Source organism: Girardinichthys multiradiatus, chromosome 9 (assembly GCF_021462225.1).
Source record: "Girardinichthys multiradiatus isolate DD_20200921_A chromosome 9, DD_fGirMul_XY1, whole genome shotgun sequence".
Classification (NCBI taxonomy): domain Eukaryota; kingdom Metazoa; phylum Chordata; class Actinopteri; order Cyprinodontiformes; family Goodeidae; genus Girardinichthys; species Girardinichthys multiradiatus.
The window spans coordinates 24,909,546-24,924,727 of NC_061802.1; positions in this window are offsets into that span (position 1 = coordinate 24,909,546).

Below are 15,182 nucleotides of genomic sequence, written 5' to 3' on the forward strand. Positions count from 1 at the left end.
GCTTTAATTAGCCAAGCATGGTCGTCAAAGCGCTGCACTGAGACACATTCTCATTTTCTAAGAAAATATTGTGGACAGTTTTAAAATGAAATATTTTTTCAGCTGTTGGTTGGTTGTAATGGAAAAGATTTCCACATGACAGGTATTGGGATTCATGATAAAAATACTGCTTTTCCTATATTCTCTCTAATCCATCATTCATCATCACTTTCCATTTCCGGCCTCTTTTGCATTTGCTCTCATGTTAAACATCCGGTGTCAACAGTGTTAGCGCTGACATGTCGCATTGGCTGCCTCCGAACCTGACAGTATCAAGTCGACGTTGTCATCGGCCTGGAGACGAGGTGAGAAGCACAGTGTTTGAGGGGTGGAGTGTATTGTCAGTCAGACAGTGCATTATCCAGCCGTTCTTTGGCTGTCTACCTTTTTCTATGGCAGGGTAATGGGAGTGTCACACACTTGCAGACAGTTGGAGTCTCGCTATTCAGCTGAGAGGCCATGTCCATATACACTGCCTTCTAACTGACTGCCAGCACCACCGAAGCAGTCCCGTCCGCCTCACAATGACTGTCAGAGGCAACCAAGGGGACGGGGTGGGGGCTGGCTGCCTGGCTTGACTGTCAGCGACCGGTCACAAAGCATTTACCTGCTGACAGAATCACAATTAGTCCAAGGAATGTTGTTCCTGGAAAGAAAGAAAAAGGTAGACAGAGGCAAGCTGGCGTGGGAGAGGCAGGAGGGACAGGTAGGGAAGGGGAAGGACACATAGGCATGGATGGGGAGTGAGAGGTGGGAAGATAAAGAGGAGAGAACATGAGGCGAGAAGGGGATATGAAGACAGCAGCATTGGAGAAGAAGAGGTAAGTAGATATAAGAAGGTATACAAGGAATGTGAGGTACTTCATCCCTTCTTATGTCTGTGTGTGTGCGCGTGCGTGCGTGCATGTGTGTGTGTGTAAGAAATTGGTTTGCAGCTTCAGGAGAGTATGTCTGGCTGTCATTGGCCTGGGTCAACAGATATTTACCTAGCCATAAAATCCTAATGAATCCCCCCCCCCCCCCAGTAATTTAAACCTTTATACCTAAATCCCCACAGTAACCTTCAGAAACAACTGACCTCAATATCACAGAAAGTGCAAAACCAGAAAGTAAAGTAAAAATAAATAAATAAAAGCTGACATTTCATACAGGACCTTGCAAAAGTTTGCGATTTGTCACATTAAAGCCCTAAACTTCAATGAATTGTTTTAGGGTTTTCATGTCATAAAGAACACAAAGAAGTTCATAGTTGTGAAGTGAAAGGAATATGACACATGGCTTTATTTATTTTTTTCACATTCTCATTATGAATACTATTCTGTGAAAGCATTAAAAGTTTTTTTGGAAACATTAGCAAACAAACTGCATCATGGAGACTAGGGAACACAGCAGACGTTTAGATGTATGTGGCCCTTTTTAAAAAGCCAGAGTCGAGTGGGTTCTTTCAAACTCAGGAACTCATCACCACCCACTAATGACCTCTCCCTCTTTCTCTGCAAGTCCAGCAGCTCTACCCTCTTGCCTTTCACTCCACATCTTTCTCCGTTCCACACACTTTTTTTTGAGAGTTTGATTTCTGTCTGAGTGAAAAGAGAGCAGCAGAGGTTTCTCCTTGGCCTCTAAGGGACAGGCAGAGCATGACCGAAACTGTAGTCCCAAACCAAACACTAGTGGAAATTGGTCCACAGGTCAGGATCAATACTGAATTAGTCAGTACGCTGGTTCTGTGGAGGGCTGCTCCATTCTGATCTGATGATCCATAGTGAGAGGCCACAAATGGAGAGGCAGACAAGACTTCCAGACTGAAAAGGTGGAATTCAGTAACAAACAGTGACATACTCTCAATGAAATATCAGCTCAAAAAATTCAGAGTCCAGGATCAGCAGTAAGCCACATTTGTGTGCTCAGTTTCTCAATTATATTCTTTACCGCTAAAGGTCAGGATATTATGACTGTTTCCTGTTTAAAAGACATAAAAAATGGACCAACATAATTAAACAAAATATTTTTGGAGGCAAAGACAGATCCAGCCTTGACAGGATGACCACTAATAGATGGAATAACAGTGTTTAATTACTTGCTGGAAGAAACCACTATCAACATGAAGGACCATTTACCACCAAATGATGAATTTGGTCATCATCAACATTTATTTAGGTGGTATGTATCAAAGGAGCATTCACAAAATGGCAGGACAAACATGAACGTAGCTCATAACATTCACTTTTATCTGCTATGATTGATGGAGGATTTTCTTTAACTTTAACATAAAGTATTTACAGTGTAAAAAAGTGCAATCTATTTTGTAACCAAAAGGCCACACCAAGGCTCAAAAAGATCAAAATCGCTTGTATTTGTTTATTTATAATACTGACAGTAAATTACACCTGCTTTAAACCCACTGTATTATGTGCACAACTGCATTTTTGTATCTTTATGTGCCCGGGGAGTATGGAAGTCACCACCCCGGAAGAAAGCAAGGTGGGGTTCAGAAACCATATTGGTTTTTACAAGCATGCACAGTTCAATATAAACACTGAGACAATATTTATTGCAAAATGTTACATAAGTATTAAAAATGAAAAAGGTACACTTGTAAGGGCATATTTTGTAGGTTGAATGCAATTTGTTTAAGATTATTATTGCAGCATTGGTGGCCTTTATTTGTGATACTTTTCAAAATTAGGCAGACAGATAATGGGGTGGAGAGAGGGACAAGACATGCAGCACAGATCTCAAGGGTCAGAACTCGAACCCAAGACAGCTGCGTCAAAGACTGAAGCCTCCACAAATGGGTCATACCTCGCCCCTTGAGTGCACTTTCTCTAGAGATTCACCTTCTGCTGCAATTGTTAAATACAGATAGATTTGACTGGCATCAACAACAACTGTTTAAAATAGGAATCACACTGAAGGCCATGTACCCCAAGCGATGGTATAAAGATCAAAGGCACATTTTCTCCCATCCAAACTGTCTAAAGACACCTGGTGCATGAAGGTATACCTGAGGTTAGACGGTTCTGTCAAACTGACTGTGATGGTGGTGCTGTTCAAAAAGGCATGGGGTATTGCATGTTTTGTTTCATTTTAAGTAAATGTCTAGTTGCTGCAAGAAAGTTGGAAAGTAAGCTTAATATCCACCTGCCCATCTTGTGTACCACCTTCCCTAGAAAGTTTTTTTGTCAATAATGTAAAAAAAAAGATTACTTTGTCTTCAATCTAATCATATAAACATACACTGCCTGGCCAAAAAAGAAGTCACCACCTGGATTTAACTAAGCAAATAGATACGAGCCTCCCATTAGATAATTACTGCATGGGCGATTATGTTTCAGCTGGCAACAAGTTATTTAACCCCAACTGGTGCAATGAGTTGCTTCTCATTTCTTAAACAACCATGTTGAAAGACGCATCCCACGGTCGTGCAAAAGATGTCAGTCTGTTTCAGAAGGGTCAAATTATTGGCATGCATCAAGCAGAGAAAACATCTAAGGAGATTACAGAAACTACCAAAATTGGGTTAAGAACTGTCCAACACATTATTAAAAACTGGAAGGATAATGGGGACCCATCGTCTTCGAGGAAGAAATGTGAACGGAAAAAATCCTGAATGATCCTGATCGGCGATCACTTAAACGTTTGGTGAAAACAAATAAAAGAAAAACAACAGTAGAACTCCGGGCTATATTTAATAGTGAAAGTAAGAACATTTCCACACGCACAATGTGAAGGGAACTCAAGGGATTGGGACTGAACAGCTGTGTAGCCTTAAGAAAACCACTAATCAGTGATGCTAACTGGAAAAAAGGCTTCAATTTGCTAGGGAGCACAAAGATTGGACTCTGGAGCAATGGAAAAAGGTCATATGGTCTGATGAGTCCAGATTTACCCTGTTCCAGAGTGATGGGCGCAACAGGGTAAGAAGAGAGGCAGGTGAAGTGATGTACCCATCATGCCTAGTGCCTACTGTGCAAGCCTGTGGGGGCGGTGCTATGATCTGGGGTTGCTGTAGTTGGTCAGGTCTGGGTTCAGCAACAGTATGTGTTCAAAGAAGGTCAGCTGACTACCTGAATATACTGAATGACCAGGTTATTCCATTAATGGATTTTTTCTTCCCTGATGGCACGGGCATATTCCAAGATGACAATGCCAGGATTCATCGGGCTCCAATTGTGAAAGAGTGATTCAAGGAGCATGAGGTATCATTCTCACACATGGATTGGCCACCACAGAGTCCAGACCTTAACCCCACTGAGAATCTTTGGGATGTACTGGAGAAGGCTTTGTGCAGTGGTCAGACTCTACCATCATCAATGCAAGATCTTGGTGAAAAATTAACGCAACACTGGGTTAAAATAAATCTTGTGATGTTGCAGAAGCTTATCGAAACAATGCCACAGCGAATGCGTACCGTAATCAAAGCTAAAGGAGGTCCAATGAAATATTAGTGTGTGACTTTTTTTTTTGGTGACGACTTTTTTTTTTGACCAGGCAGTGTAGTTGAAAAGTGAGGTGAAAAGGTGAATAATTGTTCACAACAACAGGACACTTGATGTCTCCATGTAGGTAAATAATTGTTTGGGTTTATCAAATAGGTTAACCAAGCTGATCTCCAATGTCTCTGTTTTTTACAGGATATTTAAACTTAAAAAGTCACCTATTCTGTGAAAACAGAAACTAAGATAAAAAGGGGCCTTTAGATTTATCATGGAATCATAACATTGATGCGTCCTACATTAAAGTACTCATGTTGGTCTACAATTACAAATTTGTTGCAGATGCTGTCACTTCAAGTTTTTCAAGGCCATGGTCATGTCATGTTGTACTTACTTGCTCTTTGTGGTGCAGGTGTTAGTGCTCCACTAAACTAACCTCACTGTTCATCACTGCCTGCCCTGATCCCAAAGGTGTGTGTATGTGACTGTGTATGTGTATGTGTATGTGTATGTGTATGTGTATGTCTGTCTGGTGATTAATGAGCAGTAAGGCCTGATGGATTGTCCTGATCATGGAAGGGACACCATGCTGAGAAGACACAGACACACCAAACGTACAGAGGTTGAACTCACATGGAAATATATGAATCTCTACACACTCACCCAAGCACACACTAATCAACCTCCACTATTTTGAGGCGGATGATAGACACTCACCTGCCACTACATTAGGAACACATTACTAATACCAGGTTAGACACCCTTTTGCCCACTGAACTGCCTACATTTTCCATTATCTAGATTCAACAAGGCTGCACGGTGGTGCAGTTGGTAGCACTGTTGCCTTGCAACAAGAAGGTCCTAGGTTTGATTCCCAGCTGGGGTCTTTCTGCATGGAGTTTGCATGTTCTCCCCATGCATGCGTGGGTTCTCAATGGGTACTCCAGCTTCCTCCCACAGTCCAAAGACATGCCTGTTAGGTTAATTGGTCACTCTAAATTGCCCGTAGGTGTATGAATGAGTGTGTGCTTGGTTGTTTGTGTGTTGCCCTGCGATGGACTGGCGATCTGTCCAGGGTGTACCTCGCCTCTCGCCCACAGACTGCTGGAGATAGGCACCAGCTCCCCCGTGACCCACTATGGAATAATCGGTAGAAAATGACTGACTGACTGACTAGATTCAACAAGGTGTCAAAAACATTCCTAGAGATTTAAGTCCATCTTGATAAGATAGCATCAACAGATGCTACAGATTGCTCATCAACAAGATGATTTGAACTTTGTGGCTGTGTCCATTATGCTGCTGGAAGTAGCCATCAGAAGATGGGCACACTGTCGTCATTAAGGGATGGACGCGGTCGCCAACACTCAGATAGGTGTTGGTATCTAAATCAGCATTGTCACATCATAACCACAAACCTCAATCTATTTTATTGCAGGTTTATATGATAGACCAATATAAAATATCATATGATGTGAAGAGGAAAAACAATGACATGCTTTTTAGGACGTTTTACAAATAAACTCTTACAAGTGTGGCATGGATATGATACCCACAGAATGTTTAGTAAAACCAGCTGCTTTAAGAAGTCACCAAATTACTAAATAAAGTCCATCTGTCTGAAAATTAATCTCAGTATGGGTGTTCTATGAAGGCCCCACTGTTTAGTTAGGAAGCATTAGTGAAAGAAAACAGCCCAACAAAGACCAAAACCGGCACACATCGGACAGGTCTTGGGTAAAGCTGTGGAAAAATCTAAAGAAGGGTCAGGCTAAGACAACATCCCATTTTTCAACATCTCACAAAGTACTTGACCAGAAAAGGGTGGCTTGTCCTCTTCAGGTTGTAGGGGAGTTCCTGCCTCAAGTGGAGGAGTTCAAGTATCTCGGGGTCTTGTTCACGAGTGAGGGAAGAATGGAGCGGGAGATCGACACACGGATCGGTGCAGCTGCCGCAGTAATGGGGGCGCTGTGCCGGTCCATTGTGGTGAAGAGAGAGCTGAGCCGAAAAGCGAAGCTCTCGATTTACCGGTCGGTCTTTGTTCCTACCCTCACCTATGGCCACGAACTTTGGGTCATGACCGAAAGACTGAGATCCCGGATACAAGCGGCTGAAATGAGCTTCCTCCGTAGTTTGGCCAGGCACTCCCTTAGAGATAGGGTGAGGAGCTCTGCCATCCGGGAGGGGCTCGGAGTAGAGCTGCTGCTCCTCCACATCGAGAGGAGCCAGTTGAGGTGGCTCGGGCATCTATATCGGATGCCTCCTGGACACCTTCCTCGGGAGGTGTTCCAGGCACGTCCCACCAGGAGGAAGCCCAGGGGACGGCCCAGGACACGCTGGAGGGACTATGTCTCTTGGCTGGCCTGGGAACGCCTTGGGCTTCCCCCGGAGGAGCTGGAGGAGGTGTCTGGGGAGAGGGACATCTGGGCATCTCTGCTGAGTCTGCTGCCCCAATGACCCCCCCCAGACAAAGCGGAGGACGACGATCATGAGTACAAAGTACTGTTCAGTCCATCATCTAAAATTGGACAGATGTATAATGGCAAAGAAACCAAGACAAGGCACTCCACCCAAACTGATAGGGTGGGCAAGGAGAGGATCTACAAGAGAACCAGGCAACAGGTCCCTGTTACTCTGGAGGAGCAGCACATCTAGCTACAAATCTATCTAAAAGAAAGCCATAGGTGGTCTCATGGGCAGTTTGCCACAAGCCAAGTAAGGCACAAAATAAACATTTGAAAGAAGGTGCTCCGATCAGATGAGACCAACACTGAACGTTTTGGTCTACATGCAAAACTTCATGTGTGACGGAAACTAACTCATCACATCAGCCTAGACACAGCATCTTCGAGGTGTCCCATGGTGGTGGCAGTATCATGCAGTTGCGAGGCTTTTCTTCAGACCGAAATTTAAGTTAAGACCTAACTCCAACTGATAATCTTGAAAATTGATGTTCACATTTCCTCTACCTCCAATCAGACTGACATTGAGCTTTTTTGCAAAGATAAATTGGTAAAAATCTCTGCCTTCTGACTTGCAAAGCTTGTGGAAACATACCCTAAACGGCTTGCAGGTGTAATTCTAATGATTCGACAGAATATTAACTTTTATTTGCAAAAGGTTTTGAAAACTATTGCTTTTTCCTATCACATTACAGTTATACACTAGCTTCTGTTGGTACATCAAATAAAATCCCAATAAAACACATTGAAGGTGGAGGTTGAAAAGTGACAAAATGTGAAGTTCAAGGGGTTTGACAAATTTTGCAAGGTATTGTAAAAATTGAATCTGTGGTGAGCAGAAACATTACCTGCTCTCATTTATCTTTAAGCTTACATGTTGATGCAGTCATAAGATGAGAGTCAACTGCAGGTTACACACTCATGAACACAATATCAGGGTGGCTTCTTCCCCCCAGGCTTTGGTAGTGAATGCATGCAGCAAAGCTCATTTTGTCTCTTTGTGAGACACACTTGTTTCTTAAGAGAACCAGGTTATTGTGATCTCAATCCACTTTGCTATGCCTACCATTTGACTGAGTCCTTAAACTGATTTACATCGATAAAGTAGAGCTTTCGTTGACCCTATGCATCACATTTGGAATATCCTATTTTGCAACACAAACACATGCAAACATGTGGATGCATACACACACATACACATCCCTGTTCTCCACAAAACACTCTGATAAGGTTGCTTATCAGAATAGAAAAAGGGTAGAGAGGAAGGTGCGGTGGTGGGGTCGCTGTTTGATAATGGCTTTCACCAAATCCCTCCAGTGTCACAGATTAAAATGCCTACTTGAAGAGCATTAGCAATCTTTCTTTTCATCTGTCTCCCCACTTTTTTCACTCTGTCTGCGAGTGCCATCGGATTTCTGGGCCAATCTATTGTCACAGGCCTGCCACACATACAAGGAGAAGTCAACCTCAATCTGATAGGCCATTGTCTTATTCTTCCCATCGCTGATTCCTGCTCATGGTATTGATCGAAAAGCAACCCCCCCCCCCCCCCCCCCCCCCCCCCACCCCCACCCCTACACACACACACACTTTTCTTCACATGTCTCACTGTGAGGAAGAGGGTGTTTCATGTGTGGGTGTTTGTGCTTGTGTCAGTCACTCTGATGGAAGATGCAGTCACTGTCCCAGTGGAAGAACTGTTCCAAAGGGGGAAAAAATTAATAAATTCCAGTCCAGGTCTTGTCATGACAAATTTGTTATTCTGTTATTTAGGCAGACATGTTTTCATATTGGTGTCTAATCTTTGTTTTTTGTTTTTTGTTTACCTTCTGTTAGGAAACAGTTTAATTTCTCTACAATTGCAAAAATTATCCTCATTTTACTCATCAAACAAAGGAAATTGATCAAATCTGTTTTCTCTGGCAAACATCAGTCTGGCCTTTGTGTTTCTCTCAGAGAGCAAAGGCTTCATCCTTGTTTACCTCCTATGAACATTAAACTTGTGCTGTCTCTTTCTGATTGTACAGACATGCACTTTCATATCAACAGTAGCAAAAGGCTGCTGTAGGTCCCCTGATGACATTTTAGAGTTTTGAGTACTTTTGGCATTTTGCATACTGCTTTCAGGGTTAACCTAATTGGACTGTCAGAACATCCTTTTGGCAGTTATTTTGAATGCTCTTCACTTGTAGACTATTTTTCATAGACTTGGGATTATTTATTATTCCTCTGAGATTTTACCAGAAAAAAACAGCTCCGTCTGTCATGGTTTTGGAGTGTGATTCTGCTAGATGTGTTTGTTTACCTGTCGCCGGATTAGCTGATCTTCCACCTGGCAACGAGTGTTGCAGTGGCACCTGAACACAAGCTTTCAGTCCACCACTGAATAAATAAGGAGCTGCCTGACAACCACTTGATGCCTTACAGGAGAGGAAGTTTCTTAAAATGATGTCTAAAACTGCTTTTAATCATATGGACCTGATACAGGCATACCACATGCTTGTGTGTTATTTTAGCCATCTGAAGCGGGAATCATTGTGGTGTTGCCTCACCAGAAATTTATTGTTTTAAATTACATTTCAAAACAAAGTTTTACATGGCATTTGCTTGCATTTTTTAGTACTGCAAAATTTAATAGTAAAAATTAATTTGTCCAAAAAAACCACAAGCATAGGCTTTCACTGGGTGTCCTAATTTTTTCACATGACTGTATACTGTATCTGCAATAGGTCACATAGCAGAACTAAGCAGAACTGAACCCCACCTAATCTGGTCAGTGCAGGTATCAGGAGATCACATAAGTGAGTAGAAAAAGCCACCTAAAAACCGTGTAGATACTCCAGCTTTACTTCCCCCTCCCGCTGCCTCCCCACTGCTCCTCCACCGTGCCTCACAGGCCTGTCTGTCACCCCTCTATAATTATGAGGAGTGAGAGTAATGTGTTGCAGTATGAATAGGATTGTCGGCCTGATTGTGATGTATAGGCTTTCATTACCATGCCCAGGCCTGTGCCCTTCGCCGTGTAGGAAATCCTATTTAGGCCCTAATTTGGGAGCCTCCCCAACCGTCCCGCCTGATAGCAATCACACACAGTAATTGTGTGCTAGGGCAACTGACAAGAGTGGAGGCAGACATCGAGACAGAGAGAAGGAAAGAAAGAAGGATTGGATGAGGAGGAGGAAGGAAGTCCTGACAGTGATATATCTACATAGTTTGGTACATTATTCAAGTCATCCTGTGCAGAATGTGTATGTTTTTGGTATATATCAGCTTATTGTAGTGAGTTTCATCAGAATGGAAATGATTTGGTAAACCTGGACACATGCATGTGGAAGATTTGTTTGTGTTTTATATTTGGATGTTGGGAGGACTTCCCTCGTTCCTCTCTCCCATTCTTCTCCAACAATGTTACATGGCTAATTGGGAGGAGAGATCATGCTAACTCAATAATTATGATTTATGACACAATCTCCAATGAAAATCGTGCATTCTCCTCTGATTTGATGGCAACATGTAACCAGCCCTCTAGCTATCAATATTTGTGTATTTTCCGTGTCTGACTTGTTAACTTTTTTAATATTTCATTTGTTCCATTTTTTTAGGAGGCAGCAATGCTATACACCAACGTTTATGCAGATCTGACTCCACTTATAGCCTCCCAGATAATGAATGCTTAATTGACTCATTTAAATAGTGTTTGCCTGCAGGACGGCCTTTGCATTAAATGTTTGATTGCCCTCATATTAACTGTCATTAATCCCCTCTGCTCTTAATAAGGACTTTATGAGGCTTTCTTAAAACTTCTCATCTACCTCACTGTCCTCTTTGCATAATTAAGTACAATATTCAAAAATATGGAAATGAAGGAGCTCTCCAGATTTGACTAATGGTCTGTGCCACAGATTTGTAATTACAGGCAAACCTTTGTATTTTCTCCGCCTCACTGGGCCATGGTTCATTAGCTTGGGTCAATATAGGTCGATACGGTTAACGTGCATTGCCCACTTTTCATACAACATCTGATCAAAAGCTGTTGTAACTCTTGTGCTTTCTGTTTGGTATAATGAGGCACTACAATGTTCTTTAAAGAAAGATGTACTGCACCGAGCAAACTTTTGACAGCCATGACAAACTGTCACTGTGCCCGAGTGGGTGAGAGACACAAACTTGTCTGTGTTTATAGCTTAACTGATCCTCTTATTCCCTGCTACTCCTCCAGTCCCTCTGCTCTGCCCTAATCTCTCGGGTGGTTTTACTGGCCCAGGATGACAAATGGGAAGGAGAGGCCAGCCAAGCGTGGGCTGTGCGGAGAGGCTAAGGCCGGGGGTCTCGCTAAGCCCTCCTTCAGCTTCGCCTTGGATCATCTCTGACATGGCCTCTGCTAACCCCTGAGGATGAAGAGGCCGTACACCAACCCAGGTATCAGTTCGGGGAGTGCAGCCACACATATTTGGTGCCAAACATGTGTACATGATAGCAAATAAACTTCTGATCAGCACACTGCATAACATTGATTTGTCTTATACATGCACCGACAGCCTCCAACACCCCTCGGCCCCTCCAACAATCCGGGGCAGGTTCGTGAATGTCATCTCCAAGCTGGTGTCACCAGATAAAACCCAGCCATGCAGCTCTATTTTAGTATACACAGTCCAACATAATAAGAGCATGAACTAAATGACGGCAAAGTAATGAGTGGGCTGTGTGGCTGCACTCGGAGCTGTGACACTGACAGCGCAGGGGAATGTAATGCGTTGATGCCTCCTCCATGCTCCTCTGCGCCCCGCTGCCTCTCAGCCACGGGATCAGCTGCAGGCGCTAATGAAACGTCAGTCAGGTAATTGAGGCTCTGGTGGTGGCGGGCCAGCCAGGCAAGTAGTCAGCCTGTGTGGGTGATGACACCAGGACAGCTTGCTGCTACAGCATCTCACCAAACCCCTCTCCCTCCTCATGGAGTATCACAGGAACTTCTTTAGGACTCATCAGCTTCGAAAACATTGTGTTTATGCTGACAGTTTATGCATTTCCTCCTGGTTTGTAAAACAGAGAAATATGAAGTCTTCAACTTGTTCAGTGATTGTTAACTAGCCCGGTAAAAAAGCTGCTGTTGGTGAGGAGGATGTTTCACTAGCAGCATTATTGCAGGAGTCATAGGTTAAAATCCTTTCTTATTGCACCCCAGAGTGATGTTTCCCTCCCTGCCATCCGCTGACCTGCTCAGCACCCACTGTGAGTTATGGTTAATGTTTAATTCCCTCACAGTGACAGCTGTGGATCCACATGGTAAATTGGATTCACACACCACACCACACCACACCCCCCATACCACACCCAACCCCCCTTCCGTCTCCTATGTTGGAACTGAACTTGTGCAGTTAAAGAGAGAAAAAGACATTCATTGGAGTGCTTTGGCAAAGAAACCCTTGTCACACATTGTTCAGATATTCTCTGTCTCTCACTGACAAATCAAATCAAACTGATTTGTTCCTGAGCACCAACAGGAGAACACAGGGGAGCTTGACCCTTCCACCCTGGCCTTGTTGATAAGCAGGCCTGCAATCGCTGCCCTGTCCTGAATGCACTACAGTTTCCTGGCACTGCTGGGTCTCCTGCCCTACAATGAAGAATTTTAAATATGTGGATATGTACAAGTTATACGTAATGTTAAGTCATAAGTACAATGCACATGTTAGAACGTTATAGTACAACACAAGTGAAAACATTCCCTTTTTACAGAAAAGTTGAAAAATAGGATAAAAACCTAGATTTAAGATAATTTTTATTTAATCAAGAAGTTTGTTTCTAATTGAAAATGAGAGGCATATCTCTTAAGATTAAATAATATAAATGTAGTATTCATTAAAAAACTAATTTATGGGGTTTGTTTACATTTTAACAAAAACTAGCATGTGAAAGAAATGCCTGTAATTAATCAATGGAACCATCTTTATGGGCATTAAGGCAATCAAACCCTTATGATAATTGCTCACCAGCTTTTTTCTTGTTTCCACTGGTATTTATATAGTTCATCTCTTGTGATGAGCTCCAAGTCTTTGAAATTGGAGGGTCTCCTTGCCATCACCCTAATATTTTGCTCCCTCCACAGATCCTCTATCAGATTCAAGTCAAGACTTTAGCTGGGCCACTCCATAACTGGTTGTATAACTGTCAGCAAGCATTTGGAAATCACTGGATATCACTCTTTCACGTTGCCATGGACTGCAAACATGTAAACCATGAGATTATTTTTTAGCCCAAGAATTTTAATGCATCATGGAGGTACAAGGGTGAGAAAACGCTAAAATCTTAAATATGATTGAACTTAGTTGTGTTATTATTGTGCCCTGCGATGGACTGGCAACATGTCCAGGGTGTACCCCATCTCCCACCCATAGACTGCTGGAGAACACTGACTGTTATTATTGGAAACCTTTGCAACAACCTGTTCCACTCATTTTAGTTCTTACCCCTATTTGTCTCATGCAATATGACAGATTATGAACCCTGATCAAAGCAAGATAAGTCTTAAGTGACAATTACTGTCACCCTGGAAAAGAGGTTTAGCAAAGACCACAAATAAATAGTTGGCATGTAGATTTGGTGATCCCAAAAACAGAATCTGTTTTGTATACATCCCAAACCATGTGTGGTTGCACAGTAACTCCTTTTTATGTCTTGTTTATCATTATTCCAGCTTTTAGTTATTCTTTCTAACTTTTACTAAGATTAACTTTAGGTGAGCTTTTGTTCTCATTGTGACACTGCTAATTTAATTAAAAACTGTTTTCTTAGCATGGGATTTTTTCTACCCTGAAACATATGCTCAAAATAAAAAATTTTCAAAAAGAATTTAGTTCACATTTTTACCACTGTTATAACATCTGAATTTGCTTTTAAGGTTTTTGCAAAGTTGTCAATAATGGTGGAGGGTTCTGTTTTTCCAGGTAAGTTTTTATTTTCCAAGTTTAACACAGTTGGTCAAGCAGAAAACTAGTAATCACTGTTTTTGTACATGTGTTGGTTAAATAGACATCCAGAAAAATTAATATGCTATATGTCAGAATCAAAATGTGTCTGAAAGATCTACAACATGTATTGCTTTGCTGTAAACAGGATTTTTGCCAATGGAGAAACAACTAAGACAATATTTTGGCCATTTTGTATTTTTAAACTGTAGAAAATGAGAATGAAAAGTGATCAAATGTGCATATTTTTTAAATTTTCCTTTGATACTTTTTTTTTAAAGTTTCTTAAAGTTACAGAACTATAGAGCAGGGATAGAAATAGGCTGACAAGATCCACTTTGGTGTTAATTTATGATCAGAGCAACAATAGATCAGAACTTCCCAATGGTAGATTCAGTTTCTCCCTATTATAAAATTGCACGTCTATCACTCTGCACCCAGATTAGTCATTTCAAGGTAGGACATCTTAAAAGGCAAGAGCATCTGCCTGCAGATGTTCCAAAGAGCAACAGACATGGAAAAAAGGAAGTCCAGATTTAGTCCACCTGGCAGCTCCACTGCAGTCCACTCTCCTTTTCTTCCCTGGGGCTTGAATGTGGAGAGTGGACTGTGGGGTTAATTCCTAGCTGTAAGCACTGCTTAGCACTAGTGATTGGGTTTGTGTTGTTGTAGGCCTCTCCCCCCACCAGCAAAAAAACATCCATTGAAAATGACATCTACTGTCCAGCCCTGTGGGTACTTTATCTCCCCCAACTCCCCTCCTCATTGTTGCATCTCAGCTTCCTAGAGGGCATAGGTGAATTTGATGTGGAGCAATGATTAAAAGTTTTCTCCCTCAAGGTGACCCAAATACGGGAGAAGGTGAAAGTCAAAAAGATGTGAAGATGAGAAAGGGGCATGAGGGCGAGAGACTGGTTTGGACATTTTTATTCTACAATTGTTGGAGCAAATGCTAATTCATAGTCCCACTTTCCCAGAGAGGAATCATTATCAATCTAATCATTTCAACCGATACCTTAACCCATGCAGCATGTCAGCTGAACTCCATGTCACTGGTGCTCTAAATTCTAATAACAAATACCACTAGTATAAATACAAAATTGTCTGAGTATTGACATACATTTTACTACAGTGGTACAAAAGGTATTGGGCTTTGTCAGTTTGTCATAAATAAAAACAAAGAAGAGAAAAAATAAGCTGAATCCATTTTCTCCGCATATGCTTTGAAGGATCCAATTTAACCCCATATGCATGAACCCATATACAGATACAGTACAGAC